The sequence below is a fragment of the Tursiops truncatus genome, chromosome 17, assembly GCF_011762595.2.
Source record: "Tursiops truncatus isolate mTurTru1 chromosome 17, mTurTru1.mat.Y, whole genome shotgun sequence".
NCBI lineage: Eukaryota > Metazoa > Chordata > Mammalia > Artiodactyla > Delphinidae > Tursiops > Tursiops truncatus.
The window spans coordinates 75,957,152-75,969,360 of NC_047050.1; the positions used below are offsets into that span (position 1 = coordinate 75,957,152).

Here is a 12,209-nt window from a genome sequence, read left to right on the forward strand (position 1 = left end):
TGGAGCATCCCAATGTCACTGTCATGACAGCATCCCACAGCCGCTCTAGCTGGCGCTCGGACCACGGCTTTCAGACTCTCCAGTGCCATTGACGGACCCCCGAGTACAGTGGGCCGTCGCCCCACATCCCAGTCACAGCAGCCGGGAAACACCTCGAGCCACCGCCCTCGGGGCTGATCCCTGGAACTGCCAATCGGGGAGTGCCAGCCGCTCCATGTGACGGACCAGGCAGCCCACCGTGCAGGGCCCTCTACCAGGGCCCGGGGACCATACTCGGGGGTGTCAGGAGACCCATGAATCCTCCATAACACACACAAAAGATGGTGTCTCTGCACTTTTGAGAGAAAGAGGTCCATAACTTTCAGCAAAGTCTCAAAGGAGTCCATGACCCCAACCAGGTGGAGGGAAGGAGGAGGGAAGCAGAGTCACTCAACTGCCCAGAGGGATTCTTGCTGTGATAGGGCTGTTACATCATCTTTTCATGATTTTTTAAAGTCAGTCTTTACTTTTGTAATTTCCTTTAGAATTTAGTTGAGCAATTTAGGTTCAAACAAACAAACAAAAAAGGCAGGTAGAAACAAAGGAAAGTGGAAAGATCAATTCTAAATCTAGGAAAACCGACAAGGACCAGCCTAGATTACTGCGGAGCTGAGAATTTTCTGGAGCACACACACACACTCACACACGCACACACACACACACGCACGCACATACACACACACACGGTGACATCAGAAAGTAAAGATCAAACCACAATTTCTACAATTTATCCTAAAGGAAGAGACAAAAATACAAACCACTGTAAGTAAAACGACTGTCATTCTGTCAAACGAAATAAAGTCAGCCTGGCAAGCCCTGATGTCTGGACTGGAGTCCAGGATAAATGTTATTTACTTGGTTCGCCAGGGCGATAATGAGCTTGTTTTGAACCTTCTGTATATTGTATTAGCTCATTCATTTTGAAAAGTAACCCAGGACGGGGCAAGCTGGGGAGGCACGAGTGAGAAAAAAACAGGCCAGCAAAACACTGGCCTCACATTTCATAAACAAACACGAGCTGTACTCCAGGTAATACGTTAACTTGATCTGCACTTAAACGTGGGGTCTGGGCATCGCCCATCTCCCTCAGACCCAGAGAACAGTCCTGCTCTTCCCTTGGTGCCTGGCTCCAGAGCCGTCCACCAGGCGCTGGGACCACAGGGTTCAGACCGCGATCCAGCCCAGGCTCTCCGCCCTCTTCCAGCCCCTCACTGTACCCCCAGCGCACGTGCATCAGGGGGCTCAAGCTGCCCTCGAGATGCTCCAAAGCTACCCTGCACACCACGGAGCCCATGTGCAGCCCCGGGAAAGGAGAAAGCGGCCTGTGCACAAGGGGCCTGAAACCCACAAGCCCATGGGGGGCCTGGGTTTCTCAGCGGCACTGCCAAGACCCCAACTTACCATAAAACCCACAGCTGTCAGCTCCCATGCCAGGCGGCAGAAGGCAGGAGGCTGGTCCCACATGCCGGCACACTCTGCCCAGGGGTAGAGCAGGAGAGCCGAGGGCACTGGGCTCCCAGGCTCCCGCCCTGACGCGTCACCACTGGTTGACCAGGACCCCCTGTGGAAGGCCACCCCACCTCCTACAGACCCCTCCCCTCGCATGGCCCTGGTCACTGCTGCTCCCAGTGCCCCTCGGCCCAGGGGTGGCTTCCAGAGGGGCTGCTGTGGTCCCGGAGCCCTGCCCACCCCTTTGTATGGTGCTAACTCTCCCGGCTCTGCCTGTGGAGGCCACCTGCTTCCTGCCACCAGCAGGATGAGAACGATACAGCCAGAGTACCCCTCCATGACACCGACACACATGCGGTCACCCCGGGGCACGGAAGCTGGCAACGGCAAATCCCGCGACCTCCAGACAAGTATGAAGGAGGGACTCTCTGAAGTTCTTGGTCAATTTGTTATCAAATCAAGACAAAACCCATCAGCCTTGAAACTGACCCTCAGCTGCAAGACAGTAAGTAGGAAGTGCAAGCAGATTCTGAGGCCTGCGTGCCCTCAGAGCCCAAGGCACACGTGACTCATCAGAACTGGGTTCACACACAGACGTGCAGCCACTGCCACTCGGGTCAGTGGCGAGGAAAACAGAACCTAAAGGCAACTCCACATAAACTGGACATGTAGGCCCTACTTAACGCAAATTAGCAATTCACCGTAAAGACAGCAATTTACTTATATCACACCCACAACGTGGAAAAAACGCATGGCGCTCTGCAAAGTACAGGATGGAACCACAAAGGCACCACTGCCGACGGCCACATGTGCTCCCTCTGGCTTCCAGGGGTGGGGAGGCAGTTATGCTGGGAAATGAACACTGTCAGTCCCTCAATCCCATTATTAAAGATAAGAATATCTCACTTCCCTGGTGGTGCAGTGGTTGAGAATCTGCCTGCCAACACAGGGGACACGGGTTCGAGCCCTGGTCCGGGAAGATCCCACATGCCGCGGAGCAACTAAGCCGGTGCGCCACAACTACTGAGCCTGCGCTCTAGAGCCCGTGCGCCACAACTACTGAAGCCCGCGCTCTAGAGCCCATGAGCCACAGCGAAGAGTAGGTCCCACTCACCACAACCAGAGAAAGCCCGCACAGAGCAACAGAGCAACGAAGACCCGACACAGCAATCAATCAATCAATAGAAATGGGGATAACAGCTCATCAAGGGCTCTTTTACGTTCAAATGCCAGAAGCTGTGCGTGAAAGCTGCCCAGCACTCAGCAGACGCCAGGGCGGACGGAGCCCCTTCTCGGCCCCCCACCTGCTACCCTGCGACGGGTTCCGCGGCAGAGAAGCTGGTCTGCAGCAGCCACCTTCCCGCGGGGACCTGGGGGGTGTGCAGGCTTCACCAAGCGGATACAGCTTCAGTCTCATCTCCTGAGCTGCCCAGGAGCCCCGGCCGCAGCAAGAACACGGGGACCCTGAGGAGGGGAGACTGGAAACCAGGCCAGGAGAGCAGCTGGGGGAGTGGGGAGGGACACGCACTGACCGGGGCAGGGGGCTTGGTTGATCCGTGAGCAAACACACTTAAGCCACGTCTAATCCGTGTGCTTCGACAGGCACGTGCTGAAGGCAGCTCCTTCCCATCAGCCGAACCGCAGTGGGCAGGGCACAGCGGGGCCCCACAGATGCCACTCGTGGCAGAGAAGAATGGATCTGAGAAGTTCAAGGACTCCATGCCGGCCAGCAGCACATCTTGCCCCGTCCTCCAGCTCTGGGGAAAAGGCCTTGCCCCGCCCAGCAGTCCAGGCGGTCAGGCTCCGGCGAGGGCAGCACCATCGAAGCTTGGCGGTGCCTCTTCCCCGGACACATCACTGTGGCAACCCAGGTGGGGTCGTCACTTATTAAAATAGATGTAGTTGAAGGGGCATCCCATCTCCACCATCCAAAGCAGCACTGCGTCCTCAGGCCCTGACAGTCAGGCTTTATTTCTTCCTGAGCCAGCTATAAGAGCCTCCACTTCCAAGAAACCCTCCCTGAATAGGCTCACCTGAGGATGATAATAATTATCTTGTGTGTTCGGCCAGCACAGTCATCACTCTTGTTTGTGTATTATTCTTCAGCTGTCACCTCTCTGCTTAGGCTAAAACTGTTTTTGCATCTCCCACTGTCCCTAGCAGATTTTCTAACAGAGGCATTCAATCCCGAGATAGAATTCCAGATGGACTCCTTAAGGCCTCTGGGCCTCAGTTTTCTCATCTATACACCGGGGATACCACCCCTCCCGTGCAGAGTGACCAGCAAATTCAGAAGTTAACCCGGGGGCTTCCCTGGTGGTGCAGTGGTTGAGAGTCCGCCCGCCGATGCAGGGGACACGGGTTCGTGCCCCGGTTTGGGAGGATCCCACATGCCGCGGAGCGGCTAGGCCCGTGAGCCATGGCCGCTGAGCCTGTGCTCCGCAACGGGAGAGGCCACAACAGTGAGAGGCCCGCATACCGCAAAAAAAAAAAAAAAAAAACTGTTAAAACTCTCCCCAAACCATATGGTAGCCAGGCAGGCGGCATGGCCTGCACTCCCTGGGCTTCCAGGCTCTCCCAGCCCCTCGAGACTGAATCAAAGGCCTATCTGAACTTCACAACCACAAACTGCCCCCTTCCACAGGGCTCTTATCGGCGCACAGCCTCTCCGCAGTTGCTCAAACGGTCAGGAATTAACCAAGGACTGATACCGAGCCGGTGACACTGCCCGTCGTCTACCTGCACCCCCAGGATGCCGCACGAGCCCTCCGTCTCTTCTCACCGTCTGCGGTGTTAGCGTGACTGCCACCGCCTTGTTCACTTGCTGAAAACATGGTCCCCATTTTATTTCGCGTCTGGTGAGTGTTAAACATTTCATTCTGTGGAAATGCACTGATATTTTCCACACGGAGTCACAGCACTGAAGAGAAAACCATGATCCCCAAACTTCAGAAACACGTATATGTGTCTGGGTGGAGGAGACCCCCAGGGCTCACGGTGCCACGGAGGAGACCCAAGACCTCGGGCCCAGCACCCCCATGGGTGAGCTCCAAGGCTCAGCCGCTTACTGTGTGGCTTCAGGCGAGTCGCTTAACCTCTCTGTGCCTCCTTTTCCTCTCTAAAATGCAGCACAGACCCAGCCGGGTTGTTAGAGGCTGAGCCGAGTGCTCTGCACAGGACCCAGCCCTCCACGTGTTACTTCCCTGGGCCCGCTAAGTGCCAGGAACAAGTACGCATTATGCTCCCCTGCTTCTAACAGAGGCTGAAGCTCCGAGCTGTGGGCGGCTTCTGGGCCAAGGTCACCACGTCAGCGATGGCACAGCCCCGGGCTCTACGACATTTCTGCTGCAGAGTAAGGCACAGGGCCCCTCCGGATCCTCTTCAGAATTAAGAACACTTTCAACATCTGAATAATTCAAGGATGAGCTAGCTAGGCATGTTTTAGACAGCCCTGAGCTTTGTCTCAGCTGCCCGTCCCACTAGGCTCGCTGAGAACCTAGCCCACCGTCTGGCAAATCCAAGAAAAGGGCAGCCTCAACCCCACAATCCTCCCCAGCACCAAATCCCAGCTGCCTTCGGTGGGCACCAGAATGACGGAGAAGCAGCGCTGGAGGCCCCCGGAAGGCCCGGCTCCAAATCCCAGCTGCCCTCGGTGGGTGCCCAGAGTGACAGAGAAGCAGCGCTGGAGGCCCCCGGAAGGCCCAGCTCCAACCAGCAGAGGGCCTGATGGGGAGGCTTTTTGTCCACCGAGCTTTTAATGCGACAGTTTTACGTAAGTGATGTTAAAAAGCCACTAACGGTGACTCTAGTATCCCAGTTCCCCCAGCACGACATGCATACTGAACCCCGCTGTGCAGGGTCACCTGGGCACCCTGATCTCCCGTGGGCAGCCCAGGCCTGTCTCTAAGCCCTTGTTGTAAGGGCCTTAACCCTTGATTTTAGCATCAAGGCCCAAAATGCCAAGTGTAAACTGGGATTTGTGCGCAGAGCTCAATGGAGGCTCCTCACCCAACCCCCCTCCACAGGGCGGGTGAGGCTGCACCGCCTGGCCCATCTCCTCACTACCTGGATACACCCCAGGATCCCTGGAACATGACCCCACCTTCACTTATCTCTAGAAACAAAGGTTCTGCCTCACAATCTGAGGAACCATGTTGTCCACATTCAACGTGAAGCATTCCTAAGTGGATTGCTAACAGCTGGATCTGAGGACAAACGATGGTAGGACTTGAAGCTGACCCCCATGAGCAACGTCCACAGAGCTGGGCGAGCAGCCTTGCCCTCCTCCCCACCACGTGAATTAGCAGAGACCCCTGGCTACTCAGGATCTCTCACGGGTCACAGGCTATCCCCCAACACCGCGTTCTACAGCCCTGGAGCCAAAGAACTTCCTGTTTCAGGGCGTGAAGGCAGAGCAATCTGTCGTTGTTTAATTACTAAACTTACTTTCCTATCCAATTTCAATTGGCTCTTAGGCTAAACACAGTAAGTGTCCATGCTTTGAGAGCATCTCCAGCTTAGCTAAGAGAACACCAGCCCAGGACTTCCAAACAGCTCGGAGGAAGGTTTGGGAACTAACACCAACCTCACCCGCTTCTCAGGGAGAGAGGCCCCATTTCCACAAACCCCGACCCGTCAGGCTCCTCTGTACCCCCAGGGGCCCTCCCCCAGCCCAGGGGCCCTCGCCCTGGAGACCAGCAAAGACCGCGCTCTCCTCCCTGCAGACACACTCACTGCAGCCGGAGAAGGGAGCCGGGCAGAGCAAGCTGACAGGATCCCCGCAGGGCGAACGAAAACCTCTTTAACTCAAAGCACTATTCCATAGGCTTCAATTTTAACCCAACCAAATAAAAACGCGTTGCCACTAACCAAAATGCGCACACTTACAAGCTGTATTGCCTTTTGCCCTTTAACACAGTCCATCTAGGAAACATGCAATCAAATATGCAAGTACACGTGGATCAGCATGGACGCCACCACTTAGTGAAGTAGTGGCAGATACTCTACCCCTCCACACCGAGCACAGTAAGGTGACAGAGCAGCACCGCACCTTAAGGCATGGGTGCAAACGCAAAGGCGTTCTCAGGGTTCTCAGGTGTGGGTGACTTGGAGAGTCTGAGTTCACAGATCCTCAGCGCTGAACTGCCTGTGACAGGGCCGGTGGTGAAGTCCCAGCCTCAGTGCCCTCCCCCTCCACCAAGGTCACCTTCACACTCTCCCTTCCTCAGTCCCTGTGGTGGGGTGTAACTGGCATCAAGGACAGATGGGTAATTTCTTTAATTGAGGCACCTTAAAGGGACCCTCCCCCCACAACCCAGCTAGCTCTTTAAGACACGCTTGCCAATGTTTTTATTTTGTACATCCAGTAATTATCGAGATCAACAATACATTTCTGCTTCTGTGACCACTTTTGCACTGACAATATTTACAGTGATAAAAAATTCTTCTGGATTAACACAGCCTCACAATCACAGAAATGTTTTAAATTGCGGTTTATGTGTACTCTGGGGACAGAGAAGTGTGAACAATGACCGACAAAAGGCTTTCAAGTATCAAAGTGCGTGGCCTTAGAGTAAAATCCGGGAGGGAAAGTGGAGCAAACATAGGAGCTCAGGAAGAAACGAAGATGCACATGTTAAAACTGTTCAGAACACTTTGCTCCTTTTTTCAAAGGGCGATGGTAGGCTTTCAAGTCATTAGAGCGTTTCATTATTTTAAACGACAAGGAAAAAGTTTAGATGTCAACTTAAAAAGGTGCCCATAGTTTTTCAAAGTTATTTTACAGAACAGGTCAAAAATGTCTGAAGATCTCTGCTTTAAGGCAATATACCTCTGAAACAGCCCCAACATAACAGGTGATCGCAATGGTGAAAGCGCAGCCTTCCACACCCTCAGCTGGTGCCCCTCCTCCGTCCATGCCCTCTGGATAAACAAGTTCATCCCAAACCCCTCCCCTCAAGATAATTGATGGGAAAATATTCCTTTCTCTTTCCAAACCCAAACTCATCCTCTTTTGGATAAATACGTTTCCTTAAAATGGTGACGAAAACGTTGGCAACGAGGAGCTTATTTACTGTTGTCTGGCCTTGCAATATCCAAGTGGTCGCTTAAAACTGTGCAGCGAGATCTGCATGTAAAAGTACAGCAACCACTACATCTGGACCAGAGATGCACTCTCTTTATCTGTATTAAGGGTTTGCTATGAATTTTGCACTCAAGATTTTCCTTTCTTTGAAATGGGAAGAATTTGATTGCCAACCAGTTCACCTGGCTCCAGGATTTAAAGACAAAACCCCAGGAGAGACCCTCCAGCAAACTCCAAAAACTCAAAACCAGCTGCGCCACATAATCCCAGGTTGGAAAGTACTTTTTCAAGGCGGCACAGTAAAGCACCTCTCGGGCACTGCTTCAGGAATGCAGGTTTCCTCACTGCCAGCGAAATCCTTCAACAGGCTTAGGAGGATGCAAACACCAACGACCCAGGTGGAACAAAGCTTCCCTCACCTGGGCTTGGGGCCAAGCAGAGTGGGGGGGGAGTGAGGGCAAGGCAGCCTTGCTCAGTAACTTGAAAAGACTCTGCAAATCCTCCAGCTGCGGGAGGATCCCACCTTAGGACAGCCAGCACCCCAACCCTGCACTTGGGGGGCAAAATGCCCAGCACAGCGTGCGCCCTCACTGGGGGCTCCCTGCGGGCCCTGCTATGGACCCTGGTGACCTGTCTTGCGTGAGCTTCCAAACTAGCCAAAGAGAACTCAGAAACCTCTCCAACCTTGGGAACCTGTTTCCTTTCCCATCATCTCTCTCAAAAAGCTAGCAGTGTACTTAACCCAAGATGAGCGCACTCAACAAACGACCCAGACAGACCCACTGCCCATGCATCCGGGCAGCACATCCGCGTCGGCTATGGTGGGAACGACAAGTGTCCAGGCCCTGCTGCAGGACCCGGGTGTAAAAGGAACACTTAGTGCCACGGAAACAGCGGGGATCATGCTGTTGCCCCGCAAGCCTGTGGGTCTTAATCTTCTTAAAATGCCTCCTCTAAAAGTCACTTGCCAAAGGAGCAGCGACACAAAGCAATGTCACCACTGCCCAAGTGGCAGCGGGATGGAAATGACTGCCGTGAATACTGCTGTGAACAGAGGCAGGGAAGCCTCCTTTGCACCCACATTGAAAAGGTCCACAATCTCCCCGTTCGCGGAAGTGCCTTATTTCACAAAGGCTTAGTTAGCATTTGATACCCTTAAAAAAAAAAAAGCCACTCGAAGCACATTTTGAAAGTTCCATGTTTAAAAAGATCCTTGTTCATTGATTTTGGTGGGATAATTAAGCTGATGTAAACAAGGGGACCTTGTCCAGGCACGGATGGGGGAGGGGTGGCGGGCCTGGCCTCGGCCTGGGAGCCCCTGCTCGGGGGGTCCCCTCCCACCCCCTCCTTTCTATGTGGCCTCTCTTCATCTGGGAGGCTTTTTCCCTCCGGTCAGATTTCCACTCGGCAGAGCTAAAGTGCTCTCATGTCTCCTGGCTTGGAGTCGAGGCAGCCCTCCTAATGGGGTTTTGCTGAGTACACCTTCATCAACGGAATTCTGCTGTGATTAAAAAAAAAAAAAAAATCTAGGAAACCAGAGGAAGCGAGTGCGGAGCAGCATCCTCGCCCGTCCTCAGTAGGGAACACGGCTTCCAGCGCATTCCGGCTCCGCAAATTACAGACACGGGTCTGCCAGGGGTGTTCCCGAGGAGGGCACTGCAATTTGGGGTTGTCTGCCACCTACGGCGCTCACCAGTCACCCTCACTCCGTGCCAGGCTGTTAGGTCACGAACCACCCCTGCCGGCTACACAGGTCTGGGCTTCCGGGCCCCACAGGACGAGTGAGAGAGGGCAGAGGGTGCAGACGACTGACAGGGACCAACCGGCGCCACAGGCAGCAAATGAGAGCAAAGCCCAGACCCCGGGGAAGCCCGTCCACTCTCCTCCCCACCCGCCCCTCTGACAACACGGACAAAACCAATCCAACACCAAGTACCCTAAATGCTGGCTAAAATACCTTCCTGGGCCCCCTTCCTCCACTGGAGCTGGGGAGCTGCCACAGCCGCAGCCCCTCCTCCCCTGCAGACCTGCAGGGCGGGATCTCCCGGCTCCGAGAGGGCAGGGTCCCGTTCCCAGGCTCCTCCCGCCCCATCCCACTCTCCAACAAGCAAAGTTGAAGGCAGAGAGGGCCCCAGGACGTTAAAAACTGCAAGCCGCCTTGGAGATCACCCAGTCCAATCTCTGCTCTGCTTTCACGATGCGACAAGGGCCAAGGCTGCAGCACGCATCTCTGCAAGGAAAGCTGGCAACTCTCACAGGCCCAGAGCCCCCTGGGCAGCCTCCCCGGGGGGACACCCAGTCCACACAACACCCGACACTAAATACCTCATATGCATTTCAAATGTATCTCAAACGATCCCCTTCTCCCCTTTACAGCTGCTGCCCATGAAAAACAATTAGCCTGAATGGGACTGAAAGTCCTGATTTTTAAGACAACCTACTCCCCACCCTCTCTCCAGAACCCTTGGCGTTTTATGTCTGCCTGGGTCTTCCCACCTGGGGCCTACATAGCTCCAGGCCACAGTCACTGCACCTCCCCACCTTCAAGTGGATTCTGCAAGATCTCTCAAGCACTGAACAAACTCTTACTCCTTCTTTTAATACATAATTCAGATCTAGCAGCAAAGTGAGAAGATTATTGCTTTTTTTTTAAAGGAGGCTGGGGTCACTGTTTCTCATGCCCAGCCATTTAGTACACTTCATCGGTAAACCAATGCTCCAGTTTTTTTATATTCTTCCTTTTTCTCCTACTACAAGCACAAAATGGAAGAGACGAAAGATTCCCCCTGTGGGTAACCCTACCTGTCCGTTACTGACGGGAGAAGCAGAGACGCTGAGGTGCAGGGAAGGGCAGGGCTCACTCACGTAATGCCGCAAAGATCGGCCTGGGTTTTCCCAGGAGAAACAGGCTTCGATCCGGACAATCATGTGAACCCACAACAGCTGCTTCGATCACTCATCCCCTACACCCTCCTGCCGCCCCAGGCCTTAGGCTACGAGATGCCCCCCAAACCAGAAGCGACAAGGCCCCTTTTTGCGGGAGTCAACTGGGGTATCCAATGGGGCTGACTGGCTCAGTCTGACCCATCAGTGCCCCCACTGGAAAGGAAAAAAATCTCACACTCCCTAGGAGATCAAGTGTGTGTCCCCCCACACACACACAAACACACACCTAGAATCACTATGAATGGTTAATCAGGAGGCTGTGCTTTTTTTTTCAAACCACCGCCCCTCCCATTTTGACATACCTCCTCTGAAAAAGCCCTTTGCTGGAATGTGTTCCCCCGGAGCCCAGTCAAGAGCAACACACCTTGGGGAGGAATGGGTTAAGTTCAAGAGCTCTAGGAGGGCGAGGCAGGAGGGAAAGGGAAAGCGGTGCAGAGATGCAGATGAATGTGCCGGGACTTCTGCAGGGCAGGGGCTCTGGACCTGGATGCACCGAGGCACTGGCCCCTCTCCTCCAGGCACAGCTTGGCTGCGGGAAATAGAGGTGTCTTCAAAGGGACAGACCAGAGGACAGTGCAGATAAGACAAAAACACAGGCACAGCCCCGGGGGTCAGCTCGGAGTTCCAAGTGTGGAAGCCCGGCTAGGCGTGCTGAGGGCGTGCGTGTGCTGGGGGCAGGAGGGGTTCAGGCAAAGGGGACAGAGGCTGAACTCTCAGAAGTTGGCGACATCAAACCGAGGGCGCAGGGAAGGGTCGGGACCTAGGGGGCGAGGCGCCAGGCTTCCTCCGGGTAGAGTAACCCGAGAAGACAGGGGTGGGGGACGCTGAGGGATGCGACCAGGACAGGGTCCATGGGAAGGTGCACACCGCGGCGAGGGGCCCGGGATGTTCCAGGAGGCTGGGGGGACGAAGACGAGGACGGCAGGTGCAGTCGGGGAGAAGGGAGAGGGCCAAGGACAGGGGCGGGTGTCCAGGCGGGAGAAGGCTCCCGGCCATGGCGTGGGAGCACCCTCCCCGGGGAAGAGATGCCGAGGAGGGCCGGGAGCGGGACCCGGAGCTCGAGGTCGCGCGGGGGTGGGGTGGACATGGGAAGCAGCAGGTGCCGGGTGCCCAGGTGCGGGGTCGGGGGCGGCTGCCCGGCCGCTCACCTGTCTCCTCCGGCCGGGGCCGCGGGGCGGCGGCGCGGCGGGGCGGCCGGGCCGGGCCGGGCAGTGGCGGCGGGGGCGCGGCGCTCCGGGTGCGGCGGCGGCGGGACCCGGCGACGGCTGCTCCTCGGCCGGCCGGCCGGGCAGGCGGTCAGTCAGCGATAGACCCGGGGTCAGAAGGAGCGCTTGCGAGGCTGTGGCCGGCGCGCGGGGACAACGCCGCTTTATCAGGTCGGAAACAGCCGCCGCGCGCCGCTTCCGCTGACGCAGCGCCGGCCTGCGCTCATGACTATGCAGCAGCCGCCGCGGGGGTCAGGGCGGGGCTCGCGTCGTGCGCGCCGATTGGTCTCCGTGCACCCCGCCCACTGCTCGGCCCCGCCCCGCCTGCCGAGGCCCCGCCCCTGGACCGGCCCCGCCCCTGGCCGCATCCAGCCTCCGGCCTCGGGGTAGGGGCTGCCGTGCCTACCCCCCCAGCCCCCGCTCCTCGAGGCATGAGCACCAGACCGTAACCTGGAGCCCTGACCCCCGACCCCGGCTGCGTGCCT

General features: G+C 55.9%; 1 protein-coding gene across 4 annotated transcripts in view; it reads right to left on the reverse strand.

Annotated features, from left to right (window-relative positions):
• SLC45A4 (solute carrier family 45 member 4) overlaps positions 1–11,888 on the reverse strand; it is a 73,840-nt gene extending 61,952 nt beyond the window's left edge. For 2 of the 4 annotated variants that reach the window (XM_073794851.1, XM_033842839.2), the window contains exon 1: positions 11,668–11,887. The gene's annotated coding sequence lies outside the window, so the exon portion shown is untranslated. Of the gene's footprint in view, positions 1–11,667 lie in introns of all 4 variants that reach the window. The other 2 variants (XM_073794853.1, XM_073794854.1) reach the window with 2 other exon arrangements.
• Positions 11,889–12,209: the final 321 nt, after the last annotated feature.